This window comes from Pristiophorus japonicus, chromosome 5 (genome assembly GCF_044704955.1).
Source record: "Pristiophorus japonicus isolate sPriJap1 chromosome 5, sPriJap1.hap1, whole genome shotgun sequence".
In the NCBI taxonomy this organism is placed as follows: Eukaryota; Metazoa; Chordata; class Chondrichthyes; family Pristiophoridae; genus Pristiophorus; species Pristiophorus japonicus.
This window is the reverse complement of record NC_091981.1, coordinates 265,237,657-265,252,536: the sequence shown is the minus strand read 5'-3', so window position 1 is coordinate 265,252,536 and position 14,880 is coordinate 265,237,657.

Below are 14,880 nucleotides of genomic sequence, written 5' to 3'. Positions count from 1 at the left end.
GTTTTTAAACATAAAAAGTGCTTTTATAACTTTATTTTTTATTTGTATGTGTATTTTTAACCACATGCGCGTGTAAAAGTTGGTTATATGCCTGCTTTTCAGGTGCAGGATTTTAAAGGACATTTGCAGGGCAAGATATTCGTAAATATCGGAAATCTTACCCTGCAAGTGTCCTAGCTTCAGAGATGCGGCCATCTGTCAAGACCAAAAACTTGACAGATCGGAAATGTCGGTTTCCAGCGCATGCGCATTGCGCGCTGGATACCGGCTTTTCCAGTGCCTTCCCGGGTCCGTAGGAACTTCTTGCGGACCCTGGACATCGGAATTTCAGGGCCAATATTAATGGTTAGTGGCAGGGGAGTGGAGGGAGGGGAGGGGTCAGAGGTGACATGAGTATCGGCTTCTGTAGAGGAGCAACACCGCTGCATCATATATTACCAAGAATCATTACATAAAACTATTATAAACAGAGTAGATAGAAACTGCATGACATAACAAAAACTTGAAGTCCCAAACTGTTGTTTTCCAAGTGGCAGAGTGTGATCAGCCAAAAGTTCATGTCAGAACTAACAACATTTCGTGTTCCCAGCACTACATTGCATTCTACATTGTATTGACGCAACATTAAATTACATGACCGCAGCACATCCCGGGGATTAGGCAGGATTCACCCTCCACGAGCACCAGTTCAGCACCAACACGCATGGCCGTACGATCATGGGCGCCCGTCAGGGCTGCAGTGCGCTCCTCAAGGTTGGACAGTTCAATTGCCTTCGGTGGACCTCCGCCTGTCTTGCGGAGCTCCGCCCTATTGCTGGCTAATTTTTTTGCAAAGGTGACAAAAGCTATGTGTAAGCTAATTTCACAGCTACTATTACGGAACACATAGATAGACATCCCAATTAACCATCCCCAGTCCTTTCCTCAATGAGTGGACCATTTATGAACCATTAGGACGCAAGTGTTGCCTGATGAACACATCAAAGTACAGAGACTAGTGCAATGAGATCGATGATGGGAATAATGCGTGAGACCAAGCTTTGCAACGTAATAAAATGTGGCACAACATTAAGAGTAATTAGTCAGTGCATGATAAAAGTTATTACTTACTCTCGCCGCCCCAACGATATCGTTCCACTGCTTGCGGCAGTGGTTTGCACCCCGCATGACGGGTGTGGCAGATGATACCACCTCTACAATCTCTCGCCAGATTCACTAATAAACAACTGGGGTGGGTTTTCCGTGTCCACCCCAGGTCAATTGCTCCCAACGAGCCGCCATCTTGTGCACCAGTGCTTCCTGCGCCTCCTCCGAGAAGCGCACGGCCCTCCTCCTTCCACCTAGCTCTCTCTCCATCTCTTCTTGAATAATTTATATGTATTACTATTTATATGTTGTATAAATTATATATATTTCTAATAATTAATTATCTATTATTGCTTTATATATAATTTATAATTTATTTATTGGTATACTTTAATTTACATTTAATATTTCTTCATATGGATACTCCAAATGCTTTATAAATCTCCCTCTGCCTCTTTACAAACTCTCACCTTTCTAAGTCTCATTAGGTGCAGCAAGCAGTTAGGAAACCAAATGGTATGTTGGCCTTCATTGCAAGAGGATTTGAGTACAGGAGCAAGGATGTCTTACTACAGTTATAAAGGGCCTTGGTGAGACCACACCTAGAGTATTGTGTGCAGTTTTGGTCTCCTCACCGAAGAAAGGATATACTTGCCATAGAGGAGTGCAGTGAAGGTTCACCAGACTGATTCCTGGGATGGCAGGACTGTCGTATGAGGAGAGATTGGGTCGATTAGGCCTGCATTCACTAGAGTTTAGAAGAATGAGAGGGGATCTCATTGAAACGTATAAAATTCTGACTGGGTTGGATAGACTGGATGCTGGGAGGATGTTTCCCCTGGCTGGGAAGTCTAGAACAAGGGGTAGGAAATTTAGGACCGAGAGGAGGAGAAATTTTTTCACTCAGAGGGTGGTGAACCTGTGGAATTCTCTGCCACAGAGGGCTGTGGAGGCCAAGTCACTGAATATGTTTAAGATGGAGATAGATAGATTTCTAGAAACAAAAGGCATCAAGGGGTATGGGGAAAAAGGGGGAATATGGTGTTGAGATAAAGGATCTGCTATGATCATACTGAATGGCAGTGCAGACCCGAAGGGCCAACTAGCCTACTACTGCTCCTATTTTCTGTTTCCTCTTCTCTGTGCATGCGCAGGGTCACCCTTGGCCCCCGAAATCGAGGGAAAATGTCTGCGCATGCGCAGACGCTCATTGCTAGGGACGCACCAACCTTTCTAAAGTAAGAGGATGATCACCGCCGTGGGAGCAACACTACTGCCTGCTCCAGCCCGCTACCGCCACCGCCGACATCAAACAGCTGAAACTTGGGGGAATGGATCTTAGCGGTATTCTGGCGATTCTAAAGATGCAATCACCGGAATACCGCTAAGATTTGGGCGGTGGTGCAAATCCTAGCCCCATGTTACTTAATGTGACTTTTGCTTCCTAAATAAAACAAACTTTCACATATTTGTTTTCTATTTCAAGTCCAATGTATGTATGTGTAACATGGCATAATTGGCCCAGAATTTGCTAGAGTGGGACATCTTGTGGTGTGCCCTGTTAGTTGGATTTTTTTCCCTCACCCTTCAACAAGAAAATATTGTGCGTTGCAAATTGCTGGCAGTGCAAGCTGATAACAGCGTGGTGAGGTCAATGAGGTATCTGGGACCTTAGTTACCAACAGGACCAGCCGTCTATGAACAAAGAAACAGTGGAACGACGGAGAAGGAAACAGGACGAATTAGAGTCAAATTAGGTACAGAAAGAGAAATAAAGAGGGAAAGAAAGATTGGATTGAGAGAGAAAAAAAGAAACATTTAAAAAATCTCCAAGAACAATTTTCTTCCTGCGGGTATGAGATCTACTTTCACTTGTTCCCTTTCTGGGCCAAAGAGGTCAAGTGGTATTGCAGGAACATAAATCTCCTCCTTAAAAGAGTCCTGGCGTTGTTAAGTACCAGCCTGACCTTTCTGCAGTGAATTTAATTAATATTTACTGCGCCAATGCAGTAATTGCTTGAACTCATGGAGAGGTTTGACAGCGAGCTCAGTTTTTGTGATACCGGCAGAGTGGCACAAATCGTCCAACAATTTGTGGCAATTCGTGACTCACAACCTATTTCTTCCTCGCCACAGATTGCTGGGTTATTTACACACTAATAATGGTGTACGCATAAATATCACTATTTTCCCAGCAAATTCTAGGCCATATGTTAGTTCCGCTTTTCTTTCTCTTAACTAATGATACTAAAGATGGAATTAATCAAGTCAGATGCCTCAGAGTTATTGTCAGCTGACAGAGTGACTCTCGAGTTCCAAAGAGGTGTCCGTAGAATTAGACACAGGAGCGATGGTTCAGAAACTCTAGCCAAGATTTGTCACTCTGGCATTATCACCAGCAGAAGTATGATAGAAACATAGAAATTTACAGCTGCCAGAAATTTACCGCGTCGGCCGACAAAGAGCCGCACGGCCCTTGGTCAGCAACCCTGAAGGTTACATATAAACCTATGAACAATGGCGGAAAGGTAAAGAGCACCCAGTCCAATCAGTCTGCCCCACACAACTGTAACACCCCTTACATTAAAACATTCTACATTCTACTCCAACCTGAGCCATGTGATCTCCTGGGAGAGGCAAAAACCAGATAAAAACCCAGGCTAATTGAGGAAAAGAAATCTGGGAAAATTCCTCTCCGACCCCTCCAGGTGATCGAATCTAGTCCAGGAGATCACCCTGGCCGTATTTGATTCCCTGCAGTACTTAACATTGTATCTGCACTGGCCAACAAGAGGTTATCCAGTCAAATCCCAATTACCAGCTCGAGGTCCGTAACCTTGCAGGTTACAGCACTTCAAATGCCCATCCAAGCACCTTTTAAATATGGTGAGGGTTTCTGCATCCACCACCCTTCCAGTCAGTGAGTTCCAGACCCCCACAACCCCACTCAACGTGAAGAAGCCCCGCCTCAAATCCCCTCTCAACCTTCCACCAACCACCTTAAAAGTATACTCCCTCGTAATTGATCCCTCCACCAATGGAAATAGGCCCTTGCTATCCGCTATGTCCAGGCCCCTCAAAGTTTTGTACACCTCAATGAAGTCTCCTCTCAATCTCCTCTGTTCCAATGAGAACAAACCTAGCCTATCCAATCTGTCCTCATAACTAACATTCTTCATTCCAGGCAGCATCGTAGTAAATCTCCTCTGCAGCCTCTCTAGTGCAATCACGTCCTTCCTATAATACGGCGACCAGAACTGCACGCAGTACTCCAGCTGTGGCCTAACCTGGCCAAAAACCTCCGGAAGTGGAGGAAGAGCATCCGGGAGGGCACTGAGCACCTCAAGTCTCATCGCCAAGAACATGCAGAAAACAACGCAGGCAGCGGAAGGAGCGTGCGGCAAACCAGACTCCCCACCCACCCTTTCCTTCAACAACTGTCTGTCCCACCTGTGACAGAGGCTGTAATTCCCGTATTGGACTGTTCAGTTACCTAAGAACTCACTTTTGGAGTTAGAAGCAAGTCTTCCTCAATTTCGAGGGACTGCCTATGATGATGATAATAATGAACCAGAGTATTATACAATTTAAGCATAACCTCGCTGCTCTTGTATTCTATGCCTCGGCCAATAAAGGCGAGCATTCCATCTGCCTTCTTAACATAGAAACTGAGAAAATAGGTGTCGGAGTAGGCCATTCTGCCCTTCGAGCCTGCACCACCATTCAATAAGATCATGGCTGATCATTCCCTCAGTACCCCTTTCCCGCTTTCTCTCCATACATCTTGATCCCTTTGGCCGTAAGGGCCATATCTAACTCCCACTTGAATATGTCCAATGAACTGGCATCAACAACTCTCTGTGGCAGGGAATTCTACAGGTTAACAACTCTCTGAGTGAAGAAGTTTCTCCTCATCTCAGTCCTAAATGGCCTACCTCTTATCCTAAGACTGTGTCCCCTTAACCACCTTATCCACCTGGCCTGTTACTTTCAAGGATCTGTGGACAAGCACTCCAAGGTCCCTTTGTTCATCTACACTATTAAGTGGCCTACCGCTTCATGTGTATACCCTTTCCTTATTAGCCTCAAAGTGCATTACCTCAAACTTCTCCGAATTAAATTCCATTTGCTACTGCTCTGCCCACCTGACCAGTAGATTGATATCCTCCTGCAGTTCATGACTTGCCGCTTCGTAATCAACCACACAGCCAATTTTAGTGTCATCTGCAAACTTCTTAATCATACTCCCTATATTTTCAATCTAAATCATTGATGTATACCACAAAAAGCAAGGGACCTGGTACTGAGCCCTGCGGAACCCCACTGGAAACATCCTTCCAGTCACAAAAAACATCTATCAACCATTACCCTTTGCTTCCTACTTCTAAGCCAATTTTGGATCCAACTAGCCATTTTGCCCTGGATGCCATGGGCTTTAATCTTTATGACCAGTCTACCATGTGGGACCTTATCAAAAGCTTTGCTAAAGTCCATATACACTACAATGACTCTCTTGGTTACCTCCTCAAAAAATTCAACAAGGCTAGTCAAACACGATCTTCCCTTAACAAATCCATGCTGACTGTCCCTAATTAATCCTTGCCTTTCCAAATGTAGATTTATCCAGTCTTTCAGGATAGAACAGGACTTTTTTTTGTTCTTCATTCATGTGATGTGGGCATTGTTGGCAAGGCCAGCATTTATTGCCCATCTCTAATTGCCCTTGAGAAGGTGGTGGTGAGCTGCCTTCTTGAACCGCTGCAGTCCACGTGGTGAAAGTACTCCCATAGTGTGCCAAGTTCCAGAATTTTGACCCAGCGACGATGAAGGAATGGCAATATATTTCCAAGTCAGGAGGGTGTGTGACTTGGAGGGGAACTTGGAGGTGATGCTGATCTCATGCACCGGATGCCCTTGTCCTTCTAGGTAGTAGAGGTCGCGGGTTTGGGAGGTGCTGCCGAAGAAGCCTTGGCGAGTTGCTGCAGTGCATCTTGGAGATGGTGCACACTGCAGTCATGGTACGCTGGTGATGGAGTGAGTGAATGTTTAAGGTGGTGGATAGCATGCCAATCAAGCGGGCTGCTTTGTCCTGGCTGCTGTCGAGCTTCTTGAGTGTTGTTGCAGCTACACTCATCCAGGCAAGTGGAGAGTATGCCATCACACTCCTGACTTGTACTTTGTAGATGGTGAAAAGGCTTTGGGGAGTCAGGAGGTGAGACATTTGCCACAGAATACCCAGCCTCTGCCCTGCTCTAGTTGCCACATTATTTATGTGAGTGGTCCAATTAGGTTTCTGATCAATGGTGACCCCCCAGGATGTTGATGATGGAGGATTCGACGATGGTAATGCCATTGAAGTGCCAACTGGAAAGCATCGCCATCAGGGGATATTCATGGAGCCTCCTCCTCCCGTTAGTTGTTTAATGGTCCACCACCATTCACGACTGGATGTGGCAGGACTGCAGAGCTTTCATCTGATTGGTTGGTTGTGGGATCGCTTATAGCATGCTGCTTCGGCTTTTTAGGGTGCATGTAGTCCTGTGTTGCAGTTTCTCCAGGTTGGCACCTCATTTTTAGGTACACCTGGTGCTGCTCCTTCTACACTCTTCATTGAACCAGGGTTGGTCCCCTGGTTTGATGGTAATGGTAGAGTGAGGGACATACCAGGCCATGAGGTTACAGATTGTGGTGCCCTCATGGATGCCCAGTTTTGAGCTGCTAGATCTGTTCTGAATCTATCCCATTATTTCATCATCATCATCATAGCACAGTGGTAGTGCCACACAACACGATGGATTGTGTTCTCAGTGACTGTACGGTGGCCGCTGCGACCAATGCTGTCATGGCCAGATGCATCTGCAATAGGTAGATTGGTGAGGACGAGGTCAAGTCGGTTTTTCCCTTGTGTTGGTTCTCTCATCACCTACTACAGGCCTAATCTGGCAGCGACATCCTTCACAGCTCGACCAGCTGTGGTGCTACCAAGCCATTGCTGATGATGGATATTGAAGTACCCCACCCAGAGTACATTCTGTGCCCTTGCTACCCTCACTGCTTCTTCCAAGTGGTGTTCAACATGGAGGAGTACTGATTCATCAGCTGAGGGAGAGCAGTTGGTGGTAATCAGTGGAGCTGCCTCGACCTTGCCCATTCTTGACCTGATGCCATGAGACTTCACGGGGTCGGGAGAGCTCCAACTCCCTCCCTCCCGTATATCACCGTACCACCACCCCTGGTCTGTCTTGCCCAGGGGATGGTGATGGAGGAGTCTGGGACATTAACTGAAAGGTATGATTCTGTGAGTATGACTAGATTTCCTTCCCTAAAAACATGACTGAACCAGATGGGTTTTTACAACAATCCAGTAGTTTCATGGTCACCATTACTGATGTTAGCTTTTTTTATTCCAGATTTATTTAATTAACTGAATTTAAATTCCCCAGCTGGCGTGGTGGGATTTGAACTCAATCTCTGGATGATTAGTCAACGCCTCTGGATGATTACTCCAGGTGACATTATTACTGTGCTACCGCTCCCATTGCTACTTGCAATTAGGAGCTTACCACTATGTGTAGGGTAAGAAGGCAGGATATGTCATGCCTCCCTCCATGCAGTACCAACTTGGTGTGAGCAGTTTTCTTGCAAGGGAGGAAAAAATATTTTATAGAATATCAGCAAGGACAGCTTCAGGTTAGAATCATAGAAATTTAAGGCACAGAAGGCAGCCATTTGGCCCATCATGTCTGCGCTGGTCGAACAATAGCTATCCAGCCTAATCCCACTTTCCAGCTCTTGGTCCATAGCCTTGAAGTTTATGGCACCTCTCGTACATATCCAAGTATTTTTTAAATGCTATGAGGGTTTCTGCCTCTACCACCCTTTCAGGCAGTGAGTTCCAGACCTCCATTATTCTCTGGGAGAAAAAAAGTTCTTCTCAACTTCCCTCTAATCCTTCTACCAATTACTTTAAATCTATTCCCCCTGGTAATTGACCTCTGTGCTAAGGGAAATGGGTGCTTCCTATCCATTCTACCTATGCTCTCATAATTTAATACACTCAATTAAGTCTTCCCTCAGCCTCCTCTCTTCCAAAGAAAACAACCCCAGCCTAACCAATCTTTCCTCATAGCTAAAATTCTCCTGGCAACATCCTCATCAATCTCTCTAGTGCAATCACATCTATCCTGTAATATGGTGACCAGAACTGTACGCAGTACTCTAGCTATGGCGTAACTCGTGTTTTAGCATAATCTCTCTGCTCTTATATTCTATGCCTTGGCTAATAATGGAAAGTATCCCGTATGTCTCATCAACCATCTTAGCTACCTGTTTCGCTACCTTCAGGGATCTGTGGATATGTACTCCAAGGTCCTTCTGTTCCTCTACATTTGTCAGTATCCTACCATTTATTGTGGATTCCCTTGCCTTTTCAGCCCTCACACTTTAGACTTCTCAGTTTTAAAAAAAACTAAAATTAAGGTCTCACTGGTCTAGATCAGGATGATGTCAACATTCATGAGTCAAGTTAATGTCAAAGGCAGAATATCAATACACTCAGCCACAATAAAATTACATTTAGCAAGGACCTTCATTAACGAATGGATAGTCTCTAGTTAAATAAAGAGGACCAGTGATTGGTGATCCAGTGGGACAAGGGAAGGTGGTAAAGTTAACTCTTAGCAGGTGCACTGGGCAGAAATGTTGGTGAGAGAAGAGGGTGGTGCTGTTGCTCAAAAGGAGGCAGTGATACATACCTTGATGGGCCCTTTGAAGAATGCGGTAGCCTGTGATGATAGCAAGTGAATCGGAAGGCAGAAGAGCAGTGATAGTTTGAGTTAGGGATGATGGAAGACGGGTGGACCCAGTGGAAGACACCCGAGAGGGCAGTAATGCAAGGTGGCAATTTCAAGTGAAAGGAAAGAGAAAAAGACCCAAGAGAACTAGAGGATTTTAAAAAAGTGGATAGAAATAATGGGCTCGAGTCCAGAATGGGTAAAAATATGTACACAAATGGAGAGAGGGAATCTAAATTGCTTAAAAAGTAAAACAATGTGTTACATTATACAAGGAAACACATAAAGCGAGTACTGGAAGTTACACAAAATCATATGAGGATTACTAAATATAAGAACTTAAGAAATAGGATTTGGAATAGGCCATATGGCCCCTCAAGCCTGCTCCGTCATTTAATAAGATCATGACTGAATTCCTACATTAATTCCACTTTCCTGCCTTATCCCCATATCCTTTGATTCCCTTAGTGCCCAAGAATGGTATTAGATTAAAGGAAGAGGCTTATAATGTTGCCAAAAAGAGCAGTAAGCCTGAGAATTTTAGAATTCAGTAAAGGAGGACCAAGAAATTGATAAAGGGAAAAGAGAGAATTAACTAGCGAGAGACATAAAAACATACTGCAAAAGCTTCTATATGTAAAAAGGAAAAGATTAACAAAAGTAAATGTGCGTCCCTTACAGGCCTAGACAGGAGAAATTATAATGGGGAATAAGGAAATGGCAGAGAAATTAAACAAATACTTGGGGGCCGAAATTCAGGGTCTCAGATACCCGTTACTGCCCGTGTGCGGCGGCCATTCCTAAAAATCGAATGGCCACCACTTTGGGGTCAACAACCGAACCTAAATTCAGGTCGGGGATTTTTTGGCCTGGGCCCCATTCTGCCCAAGTAGTTGCACCGCCAATTTAAAGCAATATAAAAATACTTACCAACAATTTTTAGCTCCATCCCTCGATCCCCCACCATGCGGCGTGGTGCCCCCGGCAGGTTTTTCTGCTGGTGCACCATCTCGGAACTGAGCGCGGCTGCCCGTAAAGGGGAGGGCCCACTGCCGCGGCCACAATGGAGACATTTTTGCTGGCCAACTTGCCAATCAGCCATCAAAATATTGCCCCTGGGTTCGGCCAGACCACCAGCAAGCAGTCTGGCACCCCCTCTTGGATGCCAGGCTGCTGGCCCGGCCAAATCCCTTCCTGGTGGCCAAAGTTAAAAAATGATATTCTCTCCCCTTTAACATAGGGGAGAGCGCATAGTGACACACACACGCTGTGATGTCACAACTTCACTGCTGATTGACAGCGGCGGAGGCCCCAACTGACCCATTTTCAGCCAGTCAGCCTGGCTTTGAATCTAAGGCCCACCCCCATTATGATCCATTTCCTGTAGGACTTTGAAAAAATGTCAAAGTCCTGAAAATGGATCTCCTTATCATACCAGGAGTTCCAGCGGTAAGTACCACTACAAAACTCATTAAGTGCTCCAGCTTTCTGGAGCACCCGAATTCTGACCAGTGTCTGTCTTCATGGAAGGCGCAAAAAATTTCCTGGAAATAGTGGTGAACCAAGGGTCTAAGGAGATTGAGGAACTGAAAGAAATTAGTAGTAATAAAAAAAATTGTATTAGAGAAATTAATGGAACTGAAAGCCGATAAATCCCCATGACCCAATGTTCTACATCGTAGAGTTTTGAAAAAGGTGGTTAAAGATAGTGGATGCATTGGCAGACTAACTAGTGTGGTACTGCAAGGATCAGTGCTTAGGCCTCAGCTATTCACAATCTATATCAATGATTTGGATGAGGGGACCAAATGTGATATATCCAAGTTTACTGATGACACAAAGCTAGGTGGGAATGTAAGTTGTGAGGAAGATGCAAAGAGGCTTCGGGGGGGATATAGACAGGCTAAGTGAGTGGGCAAGAACATGGCAAATGGAATATACTGCAGAAAAATTTGAAGTTATCCACTTTGGTAGGAAAAATAGAAAAGCAGAGTATTTTTTAAACGGTGAAAGATTGGGAAATGTTGGTGCTCAGAGGGACCTGGGTGTCCTTGTACACAAATCACTGAAAGGTAACATGTAGGTAAATTCAAGCAAAATTTAAACTGCTCTTAAAGGATTAAAACAAATCAATCTCCAATGGCCATTTATTTTGGTGTTCAATATCCATTTTTTTTTAAAAGGAGTCCATCAATTCAATCTTCTATCCAATTAGGCAACCATGTCCTATTTTGTAAGTATCGTTTGAGCATCAACTCTCGACCCCATATGGTGGTCCCAAGCAACGTCCAGAGTCCTTCCCCTCTAATGCATATGGTATTACTGTTGGAGTATTGTGTAGAGTTTTGGTCACCCTATTCTAAGGGAGATATACATGCAACGGAAAAAAAATAGGTTGTTGCCAGTTACAAAGACTTCAGAGGTTAAGTGTTTTTTTCCAATTGGATCGGAGATTAAAAGGCAACTTAATAAAGTTCGCCATGATTGTGAAAAGTTATAAGGCAAATAGAAAATAATAATACATACAACAACTTGAATTTATATACTGCCTTTAACGTAGTAAAACATCCCAAGTCACTTCACAGGAGTATTATAAGACAAAACTAAATTTGACACCAAGCCACAAAAGAAGAAATTATGGCAGATGACCAAAAAGCTTGATCAAAAATGTAGGTTTTAAGGAGCTTCTTAAAGGAGGAAGAGAGGTAGAGAAGCGGAAAGGTTTAGGGTGGGAGTTCCAGAGCTTAAGAGGCTGAAGGTACGACCACCAATGTTTGAGCAATTATAATCAGGGATGCACAAGAGGGCAGAATTTGAGGAGCACAGACATCTCAGGGAGTTGTGAGGCTGAAGGAGATTACAGAGATAGGAAGGGGCGAGGCCATGGAGGGATTTGTAAACAAGGATGAGAATTTTGAAAATGAGACGTTGCTTAACTGGGAGCCACTGTAGGTCAGCGAGCACAGGGTGATGGGTGAGCAGGACTTGGTGCGAGTTAGGACACGGGCTGCCGAGTTTTGGATGACCTCAAGTTTACATACGGTAGAATGTGAGGGGCCAGCCAGGAATGAGTTGGAGTAGTCAACTCTAGAGGTAACAAAGGCACGGATGAGGGTTTCAGCATCAGATGAGCTGAGGCAGGAGCAGTGGCGGGTGATGTTACGGAGGTGAAAATAAGCGGTTTTAGTTATGTCGCGGATCTGTGGCCGGAAGCTTATTTCATGGTCAAATATGACACCTAGGTTTGCGAACAGTCTGGTTTGGCCTCAGACAGATGCTAGGGAGAGGGATGGAGTCTGTGGCAAGGGAATGCAGTTTGTGGTGGGGACCAAAGACAATGGCTTTGGTCTTCCCAATATTTAATTGGAGAAAATTCTTCTCAAGCCGTCTGACAATTTAGAGACCAAGGAGGCGTCGAGAGAAGTGGTGGTGAGGTAGAGCTTGGTGTCGTCAGCGTACATGTGGAAACAGACGCCGTGTTTTCAGCTGATGTCGCCAAGGGGCGGCATATAGATGAGAAATAGGAGGGGGCCAAGTAGAGATCCTTGGGGGACACCAGAGGTAACGATGCAGGAGTGGGAAAAGAAGCCATTGCAGGAGATTTTCTGGCTACGATTATAGATAAGAATGGAACCAGGCGAGTGCAGTCCTACCTGGCTCGACGGTGGTGGAGAGGCGTTCGAGAGGAGCATAGAGTGGGCAACCGTGTTAAAGGTTGCAGACAGATCGAGAAGGGATAGTTTACCTTTGCCACAGTCACAAAGGCTGTCATTTGTGACTTTGATGAGAGCTGTTTCAGTACTGTGGCAGGGGCAGAAACCAGATTGATGGGATTCAAACATGGAGTTCCGGGAAAGACGGGCACGGATTTGGAAGGCGACAACACTTTCAAGGAGATGGGGTGGTAGCTTGTAAGCACAGTGGGGTCAAGGGTTGTTTTTTTTTAAAAAAGGAGGGGTGATGACGGCAGATTTGAAGGATGGGGGGACAGTACCTGAGAGAGAACCGTTAACAAAGTCAGCTAACATGGGAGTCAGAAAAGGAAGTTGGTCAGCAGTTTAGTGGAATAAGGTCAAGGGAGTAGGAAGTGGAACTCATGGACAAGATGAGCATGGAGAGGTCAAGAGAGGAGATCAAAGAGAAACTGGAGAGAGATGAGAGTTCAGGGCAAGGAGGGAACCTCAGAGGAAGTTTGACTCGGTACGCTAGGGAAAGGAAGGGAATTGGCAGAGACAGCCGATCAGATGGTCTCAATCTTTGAGCTCCTCGCATGTTGTTGGAGGGGAGTGTAGTGGAGACAGGGGAGAGGGGTTTAAGAAGACAGTTAGCAGTACAGAATAGTAGCAAGGGGTTATCTTTGCATTTCAGAATGATCCTGGAATAGTAAGCAGTTTTGCCGGACTAGAGTAGGACCCGATAATGATTTATGTGGTCCAGCCAGATCTGACGGTGAATGGCTAAACCAGTTGTTTACCACATCCGTTCAAGTCTGTGTCCCTTGGACTTAAGGGAGCGAAGGTGAGGGCCGTACCGGGAGAATGGCCAGGGTGAGAGAGAGTAATGGTTTTAATAGGGAATCGGGTAGTAAAGGTGGTGGTGAGGGTGTGTTTGAGGTCGGTGGCTGCAGAAATGTCACGGTGAATGGAGGGCCAAAGACTGGACAGTTTGAAGTTGATAAGCGCAGTTGTAAAAGAGTTTGGAGAGAATTTTTTCTAGGGGCGGACGCAGAAGGAAGTAGGGTTGGGTGGGGGAAAGAGGTGGGGAGCGATACTAGGAAATGGTTAGAGATGGCCTTATCTGCAATTGATAGGGTAGGAATAGCAAGGCCACGAGAGATGGCAAGGTCAAGGGGTGGCCATGAAAATGGGTTGGGGTGTTTACATGGGAGAGAGAGAGAGTAAGGGAGCATAGGAAGGTAGTGAATTCAGAGGAGAGCATGATGAATTGAGATGGTGGTTGAAATTACCACGGAGGAGAAGTCGTTCGGTGCAGAGGCTGATGTAGGAAAGCAGTGAAGATCTCGGTGGTAAAAATGTTATGGTCCTTATGTGGGCGGTAGAGAACGAGAATTTTAAATGAGAAGTGAGAGGGGTGGAATAAGGTGGGATGTTCAAAGGAGGAGAAAGGAGGACAAACCAAGGTACGATTTGGTGTTGAGAGCCACACCGCCACCAGGGCAGTCTGGGCGGGGCAAGTGGTGGAAGGTATAGCCAGACGGGGAGACTGCGTTAGAGGCAAGGTGTCATCAACCCTCAGCCAAGTTTCCGTCAGGGCCATGATATCGATGCGATCATCCACGATAATGGATGGGAAGGGCCTTGTTTTCAAGCGAATGGACATACACATACAATCACCAAGTTTCACAATGACAAGTAAAGTCTCCGTGGCTACTGCCGACTACTGAATCCAACCCACAGTGCAGGATGGAGCACAAAATTAAGGAGACTGGAGGTACTTCAAAAATTATCATCCTTCAAATATCAGCTGTGGCTCAGTTAGTAGCACTGTTACTTCGGAGTCAGAAAGTTGTGGGTTCAAGGCCCAGTCCAGAGACTTGAGCACAAAAATCTAGGCTGACACACTGGTGCAGTACTGAGGGAGTACTGAACTGTCAAGAGGTGCCGTCTTTTGGAAGAGACGTTAAACTGAGGCCCCATCTGTTCTCTCAGGAAGACGTAAAAGATCGCATGGCACTATTCTGAAGAAGAGCAGGGGAGTTATCCCTGACGTCCTGGCCAATATTTATCCCTCAATAAGTATCACTAAAAAAATTATCTGGTCATTATCACATATTGCTTCATGTGAGAGCTTGCTGTGCTGCATTTCCTATATTACAACAGCGACTACACTTCAAAAAGTACTTCATGAAAGTGGTCATGAATGGCGCTATATAAACGCAAGTCTTTCTTTATGTTATATGGGTTCAAAATAGACTGCAGGACTTGTGCGCATAATCTAGGCTGGCACTTCAGTACAACACGAGAGACGTTCTCCATTGTCA